This window comes from Neofelis nebulosa, chromosome 1 (assembly GCF_028018385.1).
Source record: "Neofelis nebulosa isolate mNeoNeb1 chromosome 1, mNeoNeb1.pri, whole genome shotgun sequence".
NCBI lineage: Eukaryota > Metazoa > Chordata > Mammalia > Carnivora > Felidae > Neofelis > Neofelis nebulosa.
This window is the reverse complement of record NC_080782.1, coordinates 126661645-126683835: the sequence shown is the minus strand read 5'-3', so window position 1 is coordinate 126683835 and position 22191 is coordinate 126661645. Positions and strand designations below refer to the sequence as shown.

The 22191-nt window shown below is 44.7% G+C and overlaps 1 protein-coding gene and 1 long non-coding RNA gene across 2 annotated transcripts in view; one reads left to right on the top strand and one right to left on the bottom strand.

The window, feature by feature from the left end:
* Positions 1-22191, bottom strand: part of SPOCK1 (SPARC (osteonectin), cwcv and kazal like domains proteoglycan 1) — a 517625-nt gene that overhangs the window by 231411 nt on the left and 264023 nt on the right. The window lies entirely within an intron of this gene.
* LOC131515196 (uncharacterized) lies at positions 2838-12946 on the top strand. Its single transcript, XR_009263505.1, has 2 exons — positions 2838-2923; positions 6225-12946. It is a non-coding gene; the product is annotated as an uncharacterized LOC131515196 (long non-coding RNA).

The following is a 22191-nucleotide window of genomic DNA, read 5'->3' as shown; positions in this document are numbered from 1 at the left end:
GGCAGCTAGAAGCACACGGGAGAGACACAGAGATCCAGGACGTGCTAGAATTTCAGGACAGAACCTAGCTTGCCCTCACCTCACCCAGTGACCTTGGACAACACCCTCTCCCACCCAGGCCTAAGGTTTACAGATGCTCCCACCTGTAAAACATGGCATCTAGCTCACAACTTCATGACTGTAACAATGGGATTTCCTTCCAGGTTTGGGCCATCATGAACCTCTGGAGTGTTCTGATGTCCTCATTCAGAACAGTGATGTGGGCAAATCCTCTGTGGTTCAGAAACAAGGGCTGACCACCAGGTAGAAACCACCTGTTACTGCAGAAAGTACTGTCCATAATTCTTATATTAGTAAGAAGAGCTCAACCACAGTTTCATTGATCACCTACTACGCAAAGTAGTGAAGACATGTGACTCAGTCCTCATAACACGCATCTGAAGTAGGGACTATAGCATTCCCTTAATTGGCTAGTCTAAGGTGTCAGAGCTAACCAGTGGTGGGGCTGCAACAGAAATCAGACGGAACGGTCCAACCCCACTCCTACTGTCGATGTTGCCCCATTGCACATGTCCTGTCCTATGGCTTCCATGTTCCTAGACACGGGGAGAACATCAGCAAAAGGGGCTTTGACAATACCTTCCTGAGGGATGCCACCACTGGCCCTTTCCTTACCTATAGCAGACATGGCTAATCAATCACAGAATCCTTCCCCAATGATTTGTGATCGCAGATCCATTTCTAACTAGTCAGAGTTCAAGATGAAACCTGATCCCTTGTCTTCATCTTCAGCTTCGTGTGAAATGGAAGCCTGTCAGGGACATGTGATTTGTTTGAGGTAACACAGCTTGTTAGTGAGAAATGGAACATAAATCTTGGTCTCTCAACCCCCTAGTCAAGCAAGCTGATGGTGAGATCTCCCTGTGCAAAGGACAGGGTCTTTTCTAATGGACCAGAGACCAACAGTAGAACGGTTTTACCTAAAATGACCACACCATCAAGTTCCAGGAGGAGAAGGTTCCATGTCCAGCCCTCACCTGTGGTTCTTGGGTGCTACAAGTCCTCCACCCAAGGGCCCTCTACACAGCAGCATTTCTGCTTTGTTGTGATTGAAATGAGTAATGTGCAAAGCTGAGAAATTAGTGGTGTTTTTCGAGCTAACAAATATTTGAACTGTGAATCCCAGAAAAGTCATGAATTAAACAAAAGAACAATAACACCACTCACTTAATTCCTTCTGGAGGGACTCAAAATTTCTTCAAGACTTGCAGGGAAAACTGACAAGTTATGTGACTCAGCTACATCAGAAAGAAGGGCCACCCGTCTCAGTCCCGGAGAAGCAAGCTCTCAGGATGGAGTCCTAGAGGGGCCAGCCAGACTCTTTCCCGACCCCTGATGCACACAGGACAGATGGCCCCAGACCTGCCCAGGAGGTGCTCCTCATCTGACACCACATCAGAAGAAGGGACGGGGGAGCCCAGATAGCACCACCAAAAGTCAGGAACGGGACACCAGCTGTCAGGTGCCTGGGCAGGGGTAAGCATGGGGAGAGGAGAGAGGATGATCAACAAGGGAGAAAGCAGCAACCAGGCCTCCTTCGAGGGGTCGGGGGCAGAAATGGGGCAGTCATAAAATGCAGGATTGTCTCCAGGGCACCTTCTTTATGCAACCCCTGGGTGGGTGGGGTGTACCTTAAGGAAGCACATCAGAAAAAACCTGGTTGATACAAAGCTCTCTTCCCCTCAAGCTCACCTGGAGTCTCTCCAAATAGATGACTACTAACAAATTTGCACCCAGGAAATGCCATCATCGCCCCATCAATTTGTCCAGTGGCCTGTTTACATAAATACACTGTGTTCTTTGTGTGAACAGGAATAATGATGCTAAGATTATAAAAATCAGTCATCCAAAATTATTTGCAGAGTGGTAAGCAAGCAGCGTTCTGGCAATAGAAGTCTCAAAGGTCCTTTCATTAAATATTAACTCTTACTTGTGAGAGGTAGAGCTGATTGGGGGCAGCAGGGACTGGAAAATGTGAGAGGATCCCCAAACTTGACAGGGCCAGCCCCAGGGAGAGTCATGTAGCTCCAGAGCTAGGCCGGGCCTAATGAGCCAGGAATTGGCATTTCTGCAAATATGTTCCTTTCTAAAAGGAGAACTCATTATTCTAGAAATTGCATTTCTGAATTCATGAAGGTAAAATTACACCAATTAAGAATCATGCCTTTTCTTCTCCAAATAAATAGAAGCTCAAAATACTGCCAAACAAAATCCTGGGTCAAATTCCATGAAAAAATATATCTTATTACCAGAAACACACACAGATGTGAAAAAACAATAACTGGTACCATGCCTTTACTTAACATTCTATCCCTGATCATGATCAAATATCATTTATCCATTCACTCTTTCATACATTAGTTCGTTCGTTTCATTCATTCATTCATTCATTCATTCATTCAACAAATGTCTGTCAAACAGAGGGCCCTGTGGTAAGGGTTAAGGAAGCCAAGGTCCCAGCCCTGGATGAACTCCCAGTCTACTGATGATACCTTCACATGTTAGTATCTTTTGGGGAGAAAAAGAGGGGTAAAAAGAGCAGTAAAGAACAAGATCAGATGACCTCAAAGCCACGACCTATATATCCCACACCAACAGCTCCTCATTCTCCAAAAGCACTATTAAGTTCTGCAGAAAAAGAAAATGCCTTGCCCATCTTTTGTCTATGGGCACAAAAGTGACTCTTGCACTCGAGCTGCCCTGCCTGGTGGGCGTGTCCCTGGATACATCATAAGTCACTCTCTGTGACATATGTCTGCACATTTACTGAATGGATCATCATTTTCTGGGGATTACCATGTGCCAGGCACTACACTCTGCATGGATGAGCATCCCTTAATCCTCAAGGAACCCTATGAAGCTGGTACGATTTTTGCAGTCAAATGCTCTATCCCACTTAGGGGTATGATTTTTAATCCTATTTCACAGATGAGCAAACTAAGCCACAAAGGATAAACTGGTGTCCAAGGTCACAGAGGGCCGACACCTAAATCCAGGCTCCTCCGCATGGTGATCCCCACTGCCTCCTGCTGTAATTGCTGGCCTTATGTTACAGTCTCCACTCTAAACTGTGAGGACACTGAAGGTCAGGACTGAGTCAGGTTCATCGCCACCTCCCCGGCACCTTGCAGAGGGACCACCACACAGAAGGCACTTAGCGAATGGTCACGGAGTGGATAATAAGGATGCAAGTAACAGAACAAGCCAGTAGGTGAATGTTGCCCAACTCCATGCTGAATCCTCAGCTGGGTCACAGAGTAGAAAATAGCAACATCCAAATGAAATTCAAGCGAAAAAGTCTCCCAAGTTTGCTCATTATGAAGATGTCTGCTTTATTATCCATGCTTTTAAAGCATTTTTGCAACTGTTCTCTTTTTAAAAGATGTTTCTTTTGAGAGAAAGAATGCATGTGCAAGGGCACATGTGTGCGAGTGGTGGCGGGGGGGGGGGGGTTGCGGGGAGGGAGAGAGAATCCCAAGCAGGCTCTGGGCTGTCAGCGCAGATCCCGACCCAAGGCTTGATCTCACAAATCATGAGATCGTGTCTTGAGCCAAAATCAAGAGTCAGATGCTTAATTGACTGAGCCACCCAGGCACCCCACAAGTGTTCTCTTTTAAAATGACTCACTTAAATTAATACCCGGCTAGAGTAAAACAACAGCCATAGCAACGTGGCCGGCAAAAACACATCTGCCCGGATGGGTATGCCTCACTTTAAGAAAAACCGGGATAGAAATCCCATACATCTATGTAGAAATATATGCAGGGAAAGGCACTCGAATTATAAAAAGGATTCACCATACATTCCCTGCAAATAGCCTGTTGCCTTGGAAATTTCGGTTTTAAATGTCTAATTTCAACACTTTCCAAAAAAGAAATCTTTTTAACTTCTATCCATCATGAGGAAAAATGACCCGTCGGTTTCAGTTACTAAGAAGCATACGTGGTTTCATGTTATAAGCGTCTAGGCCAATATGTGAAATTTATAGGTACATCTGGCTGCGACTACATTCCAGAAGATGTAACCCCACTAACCCCACTAACTGAGGACCATTACACATGACACACTTAGGTCTCATTTCAGGGAATCTACCTCAACAGAGCAAACAAAAAATTCAAAGCCTTTCCACTTTCAGTCAATGGCTCAGATAAGAATAGATCCCCATTTTAGGAACTTATCTTTATTATTATAGCCACGAGGGTCAGACCAGCAGAACCATTCATTATGATATTTTCTCAAACTATAATTAAATTCATCTTATTGACATGAATATTCATACTCCTGCATAATTGTTGGTATAAAAGTAAGCATGAATGTCAGTCTTCTCTCCCAAGGAAATTAGCATCTGAAACATTTCTATGGAGGAACAAAGCTACCTAAAATGATGAATGAATGCTTTCCTTTCTGGGAATACAGGAACTAACGGGCAATTATTCCTCCTGAGGCATCTCAAGGAACGTGGCATTCACCCCTGCCCAAGGCTTCAGGCATGGGGTCTGTCTCTGTCTGCTGGGCGAGCCTTGGACTGCGGGCTGAGAGGGTCTTCCTGGTCTCTGGCATCTGAAAGGCCACACAATTGTCTTGCTTCTGTTACTATTCCAATCACACAGGACACCATGAAGCCTGAAGTTTGCTTGTTTTATTTGACACAAGAGGGACTGCTGGCCTTTTACCCTGCCATAGGTACAGGCTACTGGGAAGATGGGAGGAGAGGCTGCAGACTATCGAGTTATTTGAAAACATGCAAGGAAATCCGGGCATTCTGAGAAGATTTGTTGAAATGCCTCTGTTTGGTTCCTGCCCCTGCTTCAAGGGTGTATGTGGAAAACTGCTGACTGGTAAGGCCACCACCACAGCTGCACAAAATACTGCCAGGAGGCTCTGTGACCAAACAGGTCAGTGTCAGTACCACAGCTTAAGTGGGAACAGAGCTACTGCTAGGAGCTGGTAAGACCACTTAGTATGTGCACTGGCTTTCTGTTTATGCACTGATCGGCAGGGAGAATGGTCCACAGGTTTAAATAAGACCCTCTATTAAAGCAGTGCCTCCACTGGGTGATCACAGACTCTTAAGAATGAAGACTTGATACAACTGGGGGAAGGACTCCCTTCACCCACCTTTCGCCGGCTTAGCCAAACATTCCTTTGGCAACGGGGAAAAGAAGGGTGGAATTTTAGAAGGGGATACTCAGAAACTGTTACTAAGTACCTGCTCTGCTCCAGGACTCCTGTTGGTTTAGGGCCAGAGTGTGCATTCTCAGAAAGGGCAACACTTCTCTTCCAAGGGGTAAAGTGATTTTTGAGGGATAAAAAACGTCTTACTCTTGTTAGGTATAAATCTCAACTATACACATAGGACATAGATACATGGTATATTTGTGGTATTGAAATTCCAGGGAGGGAGGAAATTAGCAGACAAGAGTCTAGAAAGTCTCCTCAGGAGAGGGAAAATGGAAAACCTATGGAGAAACACTGGTATAGACTAAGGAACAGGCAAAAATTCTTAGCTTCATGGCGCTAACATTCTACTTGTAGAAGACAGATGACAAATATATATAACATATGCTTTATTAAGTGTAAGTGTTACGGAGAAAAATGAAGCAGGGACAGGAAGTCAAGTCTGGCCAGGAAGGGACAGAGGATAGAAACTGGAGAAAATGACCATTTCCATTAATTAATTTCTCAATTTTCCTCCCAATCATGGCTGCTAATAAGATTTGTGACTTCAATATAAGAAAAAAAAAAAAAGAAATTTTGATGACAAATTAAAAAAGCAGCCCCCATAACCAAGGGTAGCCCATTACAGAGTACATAATGTGCTATAATACAGAGATTAAAAAAGTAAAAAGTGTGATGATCAAACAAGAGATTCCTATATTGTACGGGTGAAGGAAGGGGCTGTTCCTAAACATTGAAAAACAGCACGAAATTCTTAATGACATCATTTTTAAACACCACCTTTGATGACATATTTCCAGCAATTCACACGTGTCCTTTAATTTTCTTTTTCCTCACAACTGAACACCCAGTTGACTGTTTTAATTCCAATGTCCATCCATTTGAGACTAATGATTGGCCATTTAGGGCATGCTTAATGATTCCTGATGTTATCTCCACATTTCTGACACCTAAACTTCAACACCATTATTCTCATTTTATCACAGGTGTTTATGAAATAATGAGCAAGAAAAAATGCACTACAAGTTCAAAGAACGGCTCTAACATTCAAGTTGTACCAGCAAAGGTGATGATCCAAAAACATGAACTCTCAGAGTTCATGGCAGGCCCCCTCCCCGCCAGAGCTCAGAACGCCTGTCTACCAGGGAACATCTGAAGAGTGATATAAGACTAGTCAACATAAGTACATCCATGGACATCATTTCATAATGTTCTATATCACTTTGTTTATGCAAAAGTTGAATCTCAAGAAGTCTGAACTACCTTCGGGTAATACACCCACTGGATAGTAAAGCTTCCAGAGTCACTTCATGAAGTTTACTCCAGAAGGAATTTCCCCCACTAACTAATAATGCCACAAAGTTTCCAACTTCCTATAACACTCCAACATCTTTCCAGATGCTAAACAAAGTTATTCTCCAAGGGAGCAACTGATGATTTGAAAGGAAGAACAGTACAGCTCAGCAATGTTTGTAGGCTAAGTTCAGCCTCCCAGTAGCTTTGCCACATCTTTTCTATGGGGAAATTAACAAGAAAAGCTCTCGGCTTAATATATTATTGGAACTTGGCTACAAGCTAATTGGGGAAGAGAAATCATAGGGAAATGCAGCCAGCTGCTGGATGTCTCCAACACAAATCTGGAAAATGGTGAGACACTTAGTGGACAGAGGATGGCTTAACATATAGGCAGGGTATAAGAGTACATGTGATTTACTATGTATTTAGCTACATTTTTCCCTCAAAGTGACACGCTTTCAAAGCACAGAATGCAAAATTGTGGCCCATGAGGAGGAACTAGCCAAATAGAAATCCTTAAAGAATTTTAGCTGGGAAAAGAAGCTGGTGTAAAAATCAAAAGGCCAGTTCATACCTGAGTCCCAAGGCACCCATCTACCTACAGACTTGAGAGCCAGCAAGAAACTTGAAAAGACATCACCAATCACCCTAAAAGCAGCAAGCTGAGGTTCAGAAATTATCTCTGCTAAGCCTGATAAAAGAGTTATCTCACACATATGCCTTCATGTGAGTCTTCTAAATCTCAGCCCAGGTTTCTCCCCCACTCGCCCTTCAATACCATAAAATCATTACTGCTGCCTATTTATAACGAGATGAAAGTCCACAGAGAAACGTACAGGAAGCCCATGAGACCCCTGTCCCCTCCCACAGGGCCGCCACAACCTGGGAAGACAATTAACCAGCTCACCCCTGCAGTTTTTAATGGCCCCAATCATAGGAGACCAGGAAAGCAGACCCAGCCCGATTTAACAGGCACTTTCTCACACGTGGTGCATTTCAAGTGTAAAACAGTTCACTTCATTTTCTTGGTTCCTGTTTGTGCTTCTAAAAGTATTCTTGGAGAGATTAAGGACCATTCTCCACCAAGAGCATGAAAGCTCTTCATGCTCAAACCCTTTGCAGGGCTCTATGCCGCAACGTCTCAACTAAGCCAGCCCAAGAGCTAGAAGCAGCAAACACAGGTGTTGCTGAAAGCACCCCTCCCCCTCTCACCAGCACCACCAAGGGCTGGTGTGCAAACAGAGCGGGAGGATGTACAGACACATGCTTATTCAGACGCAGTGAAGACGTGTGCTCAGGTTCCATCTTGACCAAGTTACTTGCTATAAGCCTCACTGTGACTCCCTATGAAATGGGGATAGGAAAAGTACCCGACAGAGGTGATGGTGAGAATGAGATCATGTGCACAAGGCTGGGCAGAGTGATGGCACACAGAACCTGCTCAATAGTCGTTAGCTGTCAGCATCCATATCACAAACAGGTACTAAGAGATACTGAAGAACTCCCAGGCCTTACTCAGCCCCCATCCAGGGGCTCCCTATGCTTACGTCCCTGCATAGAACTTTCTCTGAAAGGTTCAGACACGTGCGCCCGGGCCCAAACACAAACTTGATCGTCCACTCGCTTGCATGCGAAGGCATGGAGCATACAAGCACGCGGCATATCTGTGGGCTGAAGCAGGGGTTCCCAGCTTGACTGTGCACTGGCGTCACCTGGAAGGCTCCTGAAAATGCAGGTTTCTGGGCCCCATCCTCAGCGATGCTGCCTCGGTACGTCTGAGTTGGGACTCAAGAATTTGCATGTCTGATGCACCAATCCAAAGACCACATTTGGAGAACAAGCATGCCAAAGGAATGAGAAATAAGAGACAAGAATGGAAATAGGGGTAAATGAAAACGAAAGCCACCTGTGAAAAGCTCAGACCCAAAGGCAGTCTAGAGCCCTTGATGGAACCAGGGGCCGGCCCCCAAGTGAGTAGCAAGAATGACTGCAGGCAGGGGTCCTCCCACTGTGGAGGCAGCCATGCAGCACTGACCCAAGGCCACAGCCCAACAGGGCCATCCAGAGGGGTGGGCATCTGACAATGAGACCACTGGTGGGACGTACACCATCCCGCTCAGTCACTGTGAATGCAATGCTGCAGCCGAAAGCCTGCTCACAGGGAGACTGATGGGCATATTTCATGCTAATTCTTCTGGAGTGGGGAAGCTTTTATTCTCCTCATGTCAAGAAGAAAATGATGGCAGACATTTCCGGTAGAAATGCCACCACATTCTTTATAATGTCATTCAGCTGCTGCAGAATTAAACTACTGACCAAATGAATCTGTTTACCGAACAAACTGTGGCTTGATCTTCTTGCCCTGAGGGCTGAAGTGTCATGCTGCCCAGGCATCCACATTTATTCTAAGGGATGTCAGACCATGAAGCACCGTATACACAGGCGGGGCCTTTAATGCTATGGGAGGAAGCCACGCCAAGGGTTGTCACCTACTCCAGCATGCTCGCCCTTTCTAGGGCTCCCCATTTCCCTCAGGGTTATGTCTGTTCAAAGCCGATAGTACGGTGCATGACTCCTTATTTCCATAGCTTCACAGGTCCTTGGCTTGCATTCCCTGAGCACAGGCACATGCACCCAAGGGCTCAGGACTCCTTTATCTCTGGGACTTTGCTCGAGCCGTTCCCTCTGCCTGGAACACTGTCTTCTCCTGCCTCCTCCATATGCTTAACTCCCATCCATCTTTCTACTATCACGTTAAAGATCACCACGGTGTGCCCAAACAGTATCTGCTATGGATTGAATTGTGTCCCCATCCTGAAAAAAAAAAAAAAGAAAAAGAAAAAAGAAAAAAACCACCTCCTACGTTGAAGCCCTAACTGCCAATATGGGAGCATGTGGAGGTGGGGCCTTGGGAGGTAATGAGGATTATTAGATGAGGCCACGAGGGTGGAGACCCCTAGTGGGATCAGTGCCCTTATAAGAAGGGGAAGAGCCAAGTCTCTGCCATGTGAGGCCAGCAAGAAGGAGGCCACCTGCAGGCCAGGAGGAGACCTCTCACCAGAAATCCAATCTGCAGTCATCCTGGTCTCAGACATCCAGCCTCCAAAACTGTGAAACCGAAGTGTCTGTTGTCTACAGTATTTTGTTACAGCAGCCTGAGCTGACTAATGTAGTGCTCCGCTAGCTCCCATTCACAGCATTCATGGTTTTGAGAAGAGTATGTATCCAGATCATAAGGTCTGTGAGGCCAAGAGACATTCACTGACCAGAGTATCTGGAGAACATAGTAAAGCTGTGAAATAGGTGTAGTTAAGTGCTGAGCAAACATTTACAAATGAGTGCATAAATGAACGAATGAATGAATGAACAAACGAACGAACGAACGAACCAAGAAGCAAGTGAACGAATAGTGAGCAACTGCCTGCCTCTTTCAGGTCCTCCCTTGATCCATCTGCAAAATGAGGCATTCTGACGGAGGACTTTTCACAAAATTTGCAATCGGGGACACAGCAGGGACTCCAGAACAGCTGCAAAGCATGAAGCTCAGAGCGTGTGGGGAATCAGAAGAACCTGCTCCAGGCCACTTCTGGGCTCTGGGAGCTACTCAGCTTTGAAGGCAGTGCTGGACTCTGAAAGCAGAGCCCTCAAAGCGGGGACCCCGCCAACCTGGGCTTCCAAGGAAGAGTTTCAAAAACCCTTGTAGAAACAAGGGCTAGGCTAACCTTAGAAATTCTGCTCTAATCAGTTACATGTACTAGATTCCAGGTGAAATTTCATTTGACAGAAAAATAGATTTTACTGCTTGCCAAAAAGATGAAATGCAATCTGAAACTCATGGTTATTTTCTAAAGCTTCAGTCCCACTCAGTCCCAGTGGCCTTGTCTCTGCAGAAGAACTTTCCAAGGAGAGCAAATTGAATTGTTTGCTGTATTATGATTTACACCAGCTCATTTCGTAGGGTCTTGAAATCCTAGTGACCCGCTGGTTCTGGTATGATCAGAATAAAATAAGAGTCTTTGGACATTAGTCCTCTATGGCCCAACTCGGTATCTGCTGTTAAGATGCACAGAGGAGCCCAAGGGCCTTCCATTTTGGTTTAAGGAACGAGTCAACCAGTAGGCCAGTGTCTGTACAGTCAGGGAACATAGGCCATGACCCGAACCCAGTGGCTCTCTTTGAAGAAAAGACCCATGTCTGCAGAACAGAGCCTTGGATTTTGCCAAGAGACCCGAGGGCAAGTTACCACAGGGCTCCTATGAGCAAAGCAACAGCCAACACTACCATTGTGTCTAGGTTACAGACCACGAGAGCAGATTTGTGACATCAGAGCATGCGTCTCAGACCCTGCCATCCTCTAGGTCTTTGCTGTCCTCCTCCCTGAGGACTTCCGTGGGGAACAGGGGCTGCTGGGAGGCGGATACACCTATGAACAGAAACCACAAAACTCCGCCATCTGGATATTTCCCCACCCGCCCCTGACACAGGACTGGTGCGAATCCCACACCCTGAACAGAACTGATGAAACCGAACGGCAATGATGAGCAAAGCCAGTCTGGTTCCATTTTCTCACTCTTCCCCCTTCGGTTCTCAGCAGAGAGAAATGGGACCTGCTTTCAGACCGCTGCCAGTTGACCCAAGAAACCCTGAATGACTCAAACAAGCACAGGGCCTCACAAATGGTACATGGCAGGTCAAAGTGCAAAGAAGGCTCTGGCCAACATCCATGACCCAGTTGGCTGCAGCAGCACACTCTCTGTAAACATGGCTCCCAAGCCCTCCCGTGAGACCTCTGACCTTACATGCCTCTTGGCACCTCTTGGCAAGACCCCATCCAGTAAGTGAGAGAAACACTAGTCATCTTGAGAATAGCACTTGCATGCTATTTAAGTCGAACTGTGGTACAAAAGTGCAAAGATTTTTAAAAAACATCACCTCTAGGAACATTTTAAATATGTTGTGCCGAGGGGCAGAAAGTTTATACAAATATTATATTTTCAGTTTAATTACTACATAGCAGCTCTTGCCCAGGTTATGGATTTACCTCAGAGCCACGTCTGCAATCACTCATAGGTCTCCATATACCAACTCACTGAGACTTAGCCTGGGTGATGGCATCAATCTCTCCAACAAGACGGGCTCATACACTGCAAATAAACGCAATGGGAGCCATCCAGGCAGCACTACACCAGACTTTCTTCATTCGGATTGGGGGGACTCCTGATAAGGCTGGAGCTGCCCCTGGAGACGCACCTCATCCTCCCTAGACACAAAGGGAATCCTCGACTGACCTAGTCTAGGAAATAGCAGGAAACTGAAAGAACAAAAAAGAAAAATGCATGTATTTTGACCTCTCCTCCTAAAGTTAAGAGCAGTAAGCTACAGGAAGAACAAAGAAAGAAAAGAACAGATATCGATCTTTGGGAGAGTATGATTCAGGACACCTAAATGCCTGTGAAAGAAACTCGCCATGAACCAGCCAAGCGAAGGAACACATCTTACTAGCTCATATCAGCAAAAAGCTCAACGGGTGCCCAGTCTTGAGGATGACCAGGAGCAGGGACTGGTCTACCACTAGGTCATGAAAACGCAACCTCTGGTAGCTCCCAGGCCCCCGATGTCGCCAGAGTGAAGGAACAGAGTGCACGGGAAGATGACACTCTCATCTGAATCACAAGGTGACTAGAGGAAACAGGCACATCTCCTAGAAAGGCAGGTGGCTATTGTTTGGGCAGAAAAAATAAGCGATCTAGCACAGAGAGCTCAGATAAAGACACCGCAGGCTGAGAGCAACCTTGTCACTGCTACAGGGTGGCAGGCAATGAAGACCGCCTCTGGACCCTGAAGGAAAGGCAGTCTGTGACTACCCAGTGTTCTGCTCCTGCAAAAGGACAGAAGCACATGCAATGGTCAGGACTGATCAAAGACAGGACCAGATCCTCCGGACCCTGAGCTCTCCCCTTCTTTCTTTATATGCAATTATCTATTGGCATCCTTCCGGGTACTGTCTAAGAGCAGCTAAGAGCTGCTGAAGGCACGTAGGAAGCAAGTTTGGTGACGTCCCATGAGCAGCAAGCTTCTGAAATACTGTGCAAGAGCCTTTTCTCAAACCAACAGTGTCTCAGAAGAAAGGCCCAGTCAGAGAAAGATCTTCAAGGGGTTCTCCTTGGAAAGAAAAGGGTTGCCCCACAAAATGCAAAATGGACCATAGGATAAAACACCAAGAGTTTAAAACACACACACACACACACACACACACACACACACACCAAACCTTTGCAGTCTTCATCATCTACTAAAAAGCAAACATATGGGTCATGCTTATTCTATTCTTTAGACTTATTTAGAAATTCCAACTACAGTGAATCTTCAGTACTCTTGCAAGAAAAAAATAAAAGATGCTTCATTTGTGAAATTATTTTTGGTAGTATCATTACCTGATTAGATCAGAACAAAGCTCATAAATGAATTAATTTCTAGTAATCTATCAACTTTGAGACAGGAATTTTAACTGGTGTACCCCACAATCCTTTTCTGTGTATTTTTCTGAACATTTCATAGTAGGGCCTGGTTAATCATTTTTAATATCAAAATATATTAAATCTGATTCTACCACATCATGTACCTTTTTACACTGAAATTTTTATTGAGAGCATTGTAGATTCACACGCAGTAGTAAGAAATATTCCAGACAGATCCCTTTATCCAATCTCACCAAATGGTAACATCATCTATGCTAACTGCAATGCAAAAGTACAGTACAATATCACAACCAGATCTTCATATAGACACAATCCATTCATCTTATTTGGCTTTTACCAACTGTACTTGCACTGTATGTGTGAACACGTGTGTACAGGGGTTTAGTTCTGTATGATTTCATCACGTGTCAGTTCATGTTCTACCAAATACAAAGCCAAAATACAAAACAGTTCCGTTACCACAAGGACCCCTGGTATCTCCCATTTATAATCACACCCTCCTCCCTCCTAACCATCCTTAGCCCTCTAACATCACTAACCACTGACAACAACTAATCTTTCACTCAACTTCTAAATTTGTGGCATTTTTAAAATGTTATCTAATTGGAACTGTATATAGCATGTAACCTCTTAGTGCTGGCTTTTTCACTCAGCAAAGCCCTGGAGATTTTATCTCCATCACTTCACGTATCAATAGTGCAGGGCTATTTCATTCCATGATACGCATGTACCACAGTTTAGCCAAATGCACCCCCTGAATTCTGGCCTGATTCCAATTTTTAACTATTATAGACAGAGGTGCTATGAACATTTGTCTGTACACCTTAAACTTGCACAATGTTAGATACCAATTATATCTCAATAAACCCGGGAGGGAGGGACTTAAGTGGCTCAGTCAAACATCTGACTCTTGATTTCAGCTCAGGTCACAATGTCACAGTTTGTGAGTTCAAGCCCCGTATCAGGCTCTGTGCTGACAGTGCAGAGCCTGCTTGGGATTCTCTGTCTCCCTCTCTCTCTTCCCCTCCATGCTTGCTCTCTCTCTCTCTCAAAAATAAAATAAACATTAAAAATAATTAAAAAAAAAAAAAAAAGCCTGGGAGAAAAGTAAAGAAAAAAGAATACAAGAAAAGTTTGGCAGCACTCGTCTGGCCATTTAGCAACTGGTATGGTTCGGGGCGCCTGGTGGTTCAGTTGGTAAAGCGTCCAACTCCGGCTCAGGTCATGATCTCGCAGTTCATGAGTTTGAGCCCCATGTCATGCTCTATGCTAGCAGCTCAGAGCCTGGGGCCTGCTTCGGATTCTGTCTCTCTTTCTCTCTCTCTCTCTGCCCCTCCCCCCACTCACGCACGTGTGCACTCTCTCTCTAAAATAAATAAAAACATTAACAAATTTTTTTTAAATAAACTGGTATTCTTTCCTGTATGTGAGCTGTATGGTATATTTTGTGTTCAAAAAGTCAATGGTTATAAAATTTATTTAACTTTGATTATGTCCTATGCATTTCAGTGTTAGTCATTCACATAAAACAATCTCCTATGTTTAAAAGAAATTTGTGTACAGGCTTTGGTATGAAGGTAAGTTTTCATTTTTCTGGGATAAATGCCCAAGAGTGCCTTTGCTGGGTTGCATGGCACTTGCAGGCCAGAGCAACTCTAGCATTTTACATTTCCACAAGTTACTATGAGCGACTCGGTTTCCCACATCCTCACCAGCTATTTTTCATTTCAGCCACTCTTACGGCTGTGTGGTAATATCTCATTGCCACTTTAATTTGCACTTCCGTGATGAGTAACGACACTGAACTCATTTCATGGGGGTATTTTCCATCATACACAGACTTTTTCCTTGGTGAAATAACCCTCCATGGCTTTTATCCATTCTATGATTGGTTTCTTTTCTTACTCTTGAATTGTGCGAGATAATTTGGTATTCTAGATACTAGTCCTGTGTTGGAACTGTCACTTGTTAGTATTTCCAGTCTGGAACTTCTTTTTGCACCTTCTTAACAGGGTTCTTCACAGACCGCAAGATTTTAACATTTTGAAGTCCAATTTACCCACTTCTCTTTTAGGGATCATACATTTATTGTCAAGTCCCAGAATTCTTTGTCTAACCCTAGATCATGAAGATTTGGGTTTTTTTTTTCCTAAAAGTTTTACAGTTTTACACTAAAGTCTGTGATCCTTTTAAGGGAGCTTTTATATAAGGTACAAGGTTTCAGGTGAGGTCTCTTTGTTTGCCTATGGACGTCCAACTGCTTCTGCATCGTTTTTAGCCAAGGTCAGTTTTCTTCCCTGGAGATGCTTTTGCACCTTTGACAAAAATCACTTGTGCTTACTTCCCTGGTTCTGTTTCCAGGCTCTCTATTCTGTTCCATTGATCCATGTGTCTGTTCCCCTGCCAATATCACACTGTCTTGATTACTATAGCTATATAGTAAGCCTTAATATAAGGTAGACTTCCTCCTGCTAGTTTATCTTTGTCAAGATCATTTTAGCTATTTGAGGGCCTGTGCCTTTCCACATAAATTTCAGAATAACCTTATTTGTGCCTATAAAAACCTTGCTGGAACTTTGATAGGAATTTCTTTCAAACTGTGTGTCAATTGAGGACATCTTTACTATATGTTAAGTCTTCCAATGAATGAACAAGACCTATCTTTCTATTAATTTCTTATTTCCAAGTAGTGTTCCATCGTATATATAAACCACATCTTCTTTATCCATTCATCAGTTGATGGACATTTAGGCAATGAGAAAGAATGCAATCTGGCCATTTGCAGCAATGTGGATAGAACTGGAGGGTATTACGCTAAGTGAAATAAGTCAGGCAGAGGAAGACAGATCCATGTTTTCACTCATATGTGGATCTTGAGAAACTTAACAGAAGACCATGAGAGAGGGGAAGGGGGAAAAAGTTACAGAGAGGGAGGGAGGCAAACCATAAGAGACTCTCAAGGACGGAGAAAAAACTGAGGGTTGATGGGGGGTGGGGGAGGGGGGAAGTGGGTGATGGGCATGGAGGAGGGCACTTGTTGGGATGAGCACTGGGTGTTGTATGGAAACTAATTTGACAATAAATTATATTTTAAAAATAAATGAAATTAAAATAAAACAAAATAAAATAAAATAAATTTTGATAATCCAAACAAAAAAAATAATTTAGGTCTTATTTGATTTCTTTCATCAAAGTTCTGTAATATTTAAAATATAGATCCTATATATGATTTAAGTTATACCTAAGTATTTCATTTTCTTTGGAGTGATCATGAATGGTGTTTTTAATTTCAGTTTTCACTTATGCATTGCTAGTATACAGAAGTATGATTGATTTGATGTTTCTGTATTCATCTTGTATAACTTTGACCTTGCAGAGCTTCCTTACTTTTCCCAGAAGGCATTTTTCTTTTGTTAAGTTCTAGGGGTTTTCTACATAGGCAACCACGTCATCTACAAGTGAAGTGTAGCATTCCTTACCAATGCCTTTATTTCTTTTTCTCATCTTATTGCAGTAACTAGAACTTCCAGTTCTTTGTTGACTAAGAGGGGTGTGAGCAGATTTCTTTGCCTCATTCCTCTAAACAAGCATTCCCCCGCAACTCCCATTCCAGGGCAACTGGTGTCTGTTGGCTGAGGAGAATTGGATCCATGAAGAGATGTCCCCAAAGGTTCGGCAGGCCTCCCCAAGCTGCCCAGGTGTCTCAGGGGAGGAGAGGGGAAGGAAGAGGAGTCTCGGGCTCACAGAGACAAAGAAGCTTCCCAGACTGGATCACCTGTTGTGTGGGGGCCTCTTTTGCTGGTGTCTCCCTGCCCCAGACACCCTGGTATCTCTCATGGGGAACAGTAATCTCAGACCAACAGGGAATAGAAACACTTGCCGTGGCCACCGTTCTCAGTGAAGCCAAGTTGCTGGGTTCACTACTGTTATTTTCAGGACTCCTATTTTATCAAGACAGGGATGAGCCTGGGCTGCTTTCCGATGCTAAGTTCTAAGTCAGGAAACACCATTCTGTTAGGTCTGTGGCGGGGGCGAAGGGGGTGGTGGCAGAGAAGATGCCCTGCTGCTGTGCTATCCTTCCAGTCCTGGCACCCCAAATCCAATCACCTTTCTCTTACCACCTTCCAGAGTTATCCTTTGGTTACCTCTTGTGCTATTTCCAGGGCTTACTATCATACTTTGCCATGAGGTGCAGGGAAAAGCAACTTTAGGCCATCTTGTCCACGTGAGAAGTTGCACCAAGTACCTTTCTGTTTAAAAGTGAGAGGGAATGAAATCTTTCCTTCAGCAGAATTCCAAGTAATTTATGTAGATCCTGCTTCCTCCGGGGAGGGGGGAGAGGGGTACAGCTCAATTCCTGGCTTTCCCTCTTGAAGGCGGGCTAGATGCAGTGACTTGCTTCTAAAAAAAAAAGTAGGGAAAAGGTAAAGTAGTAGCTTTACAGAGGACAGAACCATTGGTAGAAACCAAGCAATGAGAAGTGTGGAATTTTGCTAACAGTCCGTTGCCAATACCAGTGCTAGTTTTGACAAATGTACTATATAGTAACATGAGATGGTATGAATGGGTCAAACTGAGTGATAGATACATGAGAACCCTCTCTAGGTGCATCTGGGCAACTTTTCTATAAATCTAAAAGTGTTCCCAAGCAAAAGTTCATTTTTAAAAAGTTAAATGAAAAATAATCCTATTCCCAAATACCAAACATATTTCCAACACAAATCTCTGATCGCACAGTTAAGATATCTTTTACTTTAGGGGAGACAGGGCAATGACATTAAAGGGCTTTAGGGCCAATACTGCTGACCTGCAAGTGTTCCACTAAGCACCTATCATCCCATCGCAGAGACAGCATGGCTACTGAAGTGAAGAAAGAGTGAGCTATTTGCGTCTGCCTTCAAGGAGGCAGTGATCTGGAGATCAGATATATGGCGCTGAATCACTGACTAAAGGGGGGCTGAGGCCCACGGAAAGGTCCAGGATCACTCAGTCTTCCCTGTATGAGTTTCTCGGTGTCAAGGGAGATATGCTATGGAACGCTATAAGGAATCCTGAAACATCCAGACAAGGGAGCCGTGGCCAAGCAATGTGCCCCGCTGGATGACACGTATCAACCTGCAGCGGGACTGTGTCACCCACAAAATCACAGCAGATACCTGGGTGTTTGTGTCCAGATTACCGTCATCATAACTGCCATGTGATCAGTTGTCATTATCTGCAAATGAACCACAGGCAGACCTTCAATAAAGTAACTGCACCTGAAACCCGAAAGCCTTATTTAAGCCATGGCTTTCAACCTGAGCCTTGATAACAGCAGTGATGGCAACTGCTACGAGGAACGTTCCAGAAGAAGTGTGGCTACATGTGGCAGGAATATGGGCAGAAAGATGCCTAGGTTGGAAGGCATGTGTACACGCAAGATGTTTGTGGGTGTGCATGTGTGTGCAAGGCTGCTAGATACCCGTCTATGGGAAGATACCGGTGCGTGTAAAAATTTATGACAGGTGTACGGGTGCCAAAGAATGGCAGGCAGGTGAAAATTTCTGTGTCCTTCTACATAAGAGTAGTGTGGATGTGTTGCTCGAAGTGTAGAGGTGTCTGTGTGTGAGTGTGCAAGGGGGGACGTGCAAGCAACATAGGAAGCAACCACAGGTGGCTCTGTGTATGATCATCAGGACTGTAAAGGTCTGTGTGGACGACATACCTGAATACATGAGCCTATGTTTAAGGTTTCTCCTTTGACTGAGGCCCTGGATAAATAAAGCTCTAATGACACTCCACAAGGTCAGTACCAGCCGCAGCCCCACAAAGAGGGGGCCCTTGTTATGGCCTAGATGGGGTGGAGCTTCGGTGGGGCTTAGGAGACACGCCTATCCAGAGCTCAGGCTTCCCCTTTCTACCCCATGTGCTTGGTCCCTAAAACCAGTTTCCTGTTCAAATGGCCCTGAACCAACTTGCAGGCCTGTCGTCTGGGCCTTTCCTCCAGATCTGTCCTTTCAAGGGGGCTGGAGCTGCCAGTGAGGACCCCCTCTGCTCAAGGAGAGACTCTAGGCCAGTGGTTGGCAGTGAGGAGGGGGTTTGAAGATCAGCCTTCAGACAAAAAGGTGGGCATCTGCAGGTGGGCATGCAAGGCCCTTGTGGAGCAAGATGAAGGGAAGCAGGAAGATAAGGCATGCTCCTGTCACACAGCCACATCCCAGGTCACGACGACAGTTCACGTGTCAAGGCAGGGGGATCAAACACATGTTATTGTTAATGGCATGTTCATGTGATTTTCTTACAACTTAATTATTTAGGGGATATGAGCCTCCCCTTACACTCTTGCCGCAGGCCCCAGTTGTGCACACACGTGTGTGTGCGTGTGCGTGTGTGTGTGTGTGTGTGTGTGTGTGTATGTGTGTGCAGCCTGCTGGAGCATCCGGGAGCCCCGCCCACCCCAGGTTCCAGGCCCTGGGCCACTCATCAGTGGAGATCAGCACTGGAGGTAAGGCCATTTCTGACCTGGCTGGGGGCAGGCATGCTTTCCTCAGACTTAGCTCACAGAGGGGTCTATCTTGCACTCCCCGGAAAGTGATCCATTTAGCATATCCATCCTAACCCAACACACACGCACCCACACTGACCAGAGACGTGTCTACTAACCACAGAAATACGTCAGTCCGGAAACCCCTAGACCTGGGCAAGATACCCGACTATAATGAAGAGCTACTTTGAGCAAACAACGCATGGTCACTGGTAAACCCACAGCATCCTCACAGCCCCAAACTGAAGCCACTCAGATCTAATTACTCTGGGGGTGACAACCAATGCAAGGACAAGAGGCACATTATCGAAAACCACTTTAGCGCTGCTCCAGCTCACAGCCACGCTGCCCTCGATAATGACTTTACCCAATTAGCTTGCAAGCAGTCTGCCTTTTGTAAATCAGCAATGCCAGGGAAATGAATTCTGCAACCGGAAGGGAAGGGCAAGCGACTGGCAACTGCGTGGAAATCATTAATTGGCTTGAGCCTTTTAGGTTAAGTGAATTATCATTATTTCCTCTGTTTGGTGGCCCTGTGCGGAGATGAGGTCAAGTGGGCAGCCCACCATGATTTTCAGCATCTTCCTGGCATTCTCATTCCAGGAAATGTAACGAAGGCTTTGTGTGCCTGTCTGGGAGGCTGCCCTGAGGCCGCCGGGTCCCTGCCCACCCCCAGCATCCACTTTTGGTTAGTCTCCGGAAGGTACATCATGCACAGGGGGCATGTGAAGAAAACACGCACATCTGTGAACGGCTCACACTCAGAAATGAAGTCTAGTGAGTTTGATTAAGACCTCTTGCCTGGACTGAGAGGGACATTTCACCAGTGTGTTTAATCGTCCCAGGTTCACAGAAAGCTAGGCTCAGCAAATACGCGCTTTTGTGAACAAGACACAAGGTGGGAAACAAATGATTTGCCCTTGTTTCTGGAGAGCAAATGGAGAAAGTAAAGAGTACTTCCCAGGATCCATAGGTGACAAGTAGACTATGGAGCTGGCATAGCCACTACACAAACCCTGCAGAAGGGGAGAAGAGTCTGTCGTTCTCAAGGCTGTGCTTCTCACTTATAGTCCCTGTGTGTCACCATCACCTGCAGGCCTTATTAAAACAGAGTTGGGCCTCATCCCTGGAGTTTCTGCTTCAGGAGATCTGGCAGGGGCTTGAGAATCTGCATTCTAATAAGTTCTAAGGTGATGCAGAGGTGGCTGGTGTGGGGACCATACCTAGAGGCGACTGCTTAAGGAAACCGTTCCCTTAACTTCTAACTGCGTGCAACGACTCAAATTTGTTTAAAAAGTAATCAAGCATGTGGTTGAGATTATGGACACCGGGGTCAAGCACATCCAGGTTCAAAGTGTGGTTCTATCCCTGACTGGCTGTGTGATCTGGGGCAAGTCAAGTTCACCTCTTCAAGTCAGTTTTCCCTTCTGTTAAGTTAAAAGCAACTCCTCCCAGGGCCATATGAAGGACCAACAAGAACGAACAAATGTAAATCCAACCTACTTACATATCCAGCTACTTAATCTAGTTAATAGTGATTTTTCTTGTTAGCTGTTATTAGTACTAATAAAATGTTAATAAATTATTTTCCAAATTTTACCTCCCCAAAGAGACAGACCTTATCTTTTTTTTAAATATAATTTATTGTCAAATTGGTTTCCATACAACACCCAGTGCTCATCCCAACAAGTGCCCTCCTCCATGCCCATCACCCACTTTCCCCCTCCCCCACCCTCCCATCAACCCTCAGTTTGTTCTCCATCCTTAAGAGTCTCTTATGGTTTGCCTCCCTCCCTCTCTGTAAACTTTTCCCCCTTCCCCTCCCCCATGGTGTTCTGTTAAGTTTCTCAAAATCCACACAAGAGTGAAAACATGTATCTGTCTTTCTCCGCCTGACTTATTTCACTTAGCATAACACTCTCCAGTTCCATCCACGTTGCTGCAAATGGCCAGACTGCATACTTTCTCATTGCCAAGTAGTATTCCATCCTATATATAAACCACATCTACTTTATCCATTCGTCAGGTATCTTAACGGTTTAAATTTTCATTCACATACATGAACACACTCCCCTAAACAGTGCTTGAAACTAAATGTTCCTTTAAGACTAGACATGTTTCCTAAAATCATGTTCACAACATGAAATTATTTTAAAAACCCTCATTCACATACAGTCTTTTAAATAAAGTCAGTGCAAAAACTCCTAACAATTATGCATAAAAGAAAACTCAAGGCCAATTTCATTCATGAATATAATGCAAACAGTGGCACAAAGAATCAAGCAGCACAATAAAAGAATGTTACATCATGGCCAAGTGGAATTTATACTTGTGATGCACAGACCGCTCAATAGTAGTAAATCCATTAAACTAGTTTATCATAATAAAGAGCTCAAGAGTAAAATCATGTAACCACCTAGACAGTGGAAAAGTACTGGATAAAATTCAACAACCATTCTTTTCCAACGTTTTTTTTTTTTTTTTTTTTTTAATTTATTTTTGGGACAGAGAGAGACAGAGCATGAATGGGGGAGGGGCAGAGAGAGAGGGAGACACAGAATCGGAAACAGGCTCCAGGCTCCGAGCCATGAGCCCAGAGCCTGACGCGGGGCTCGAACTCACGGACCGTGAGATCGTGACCTGGCTGAAGTCGGA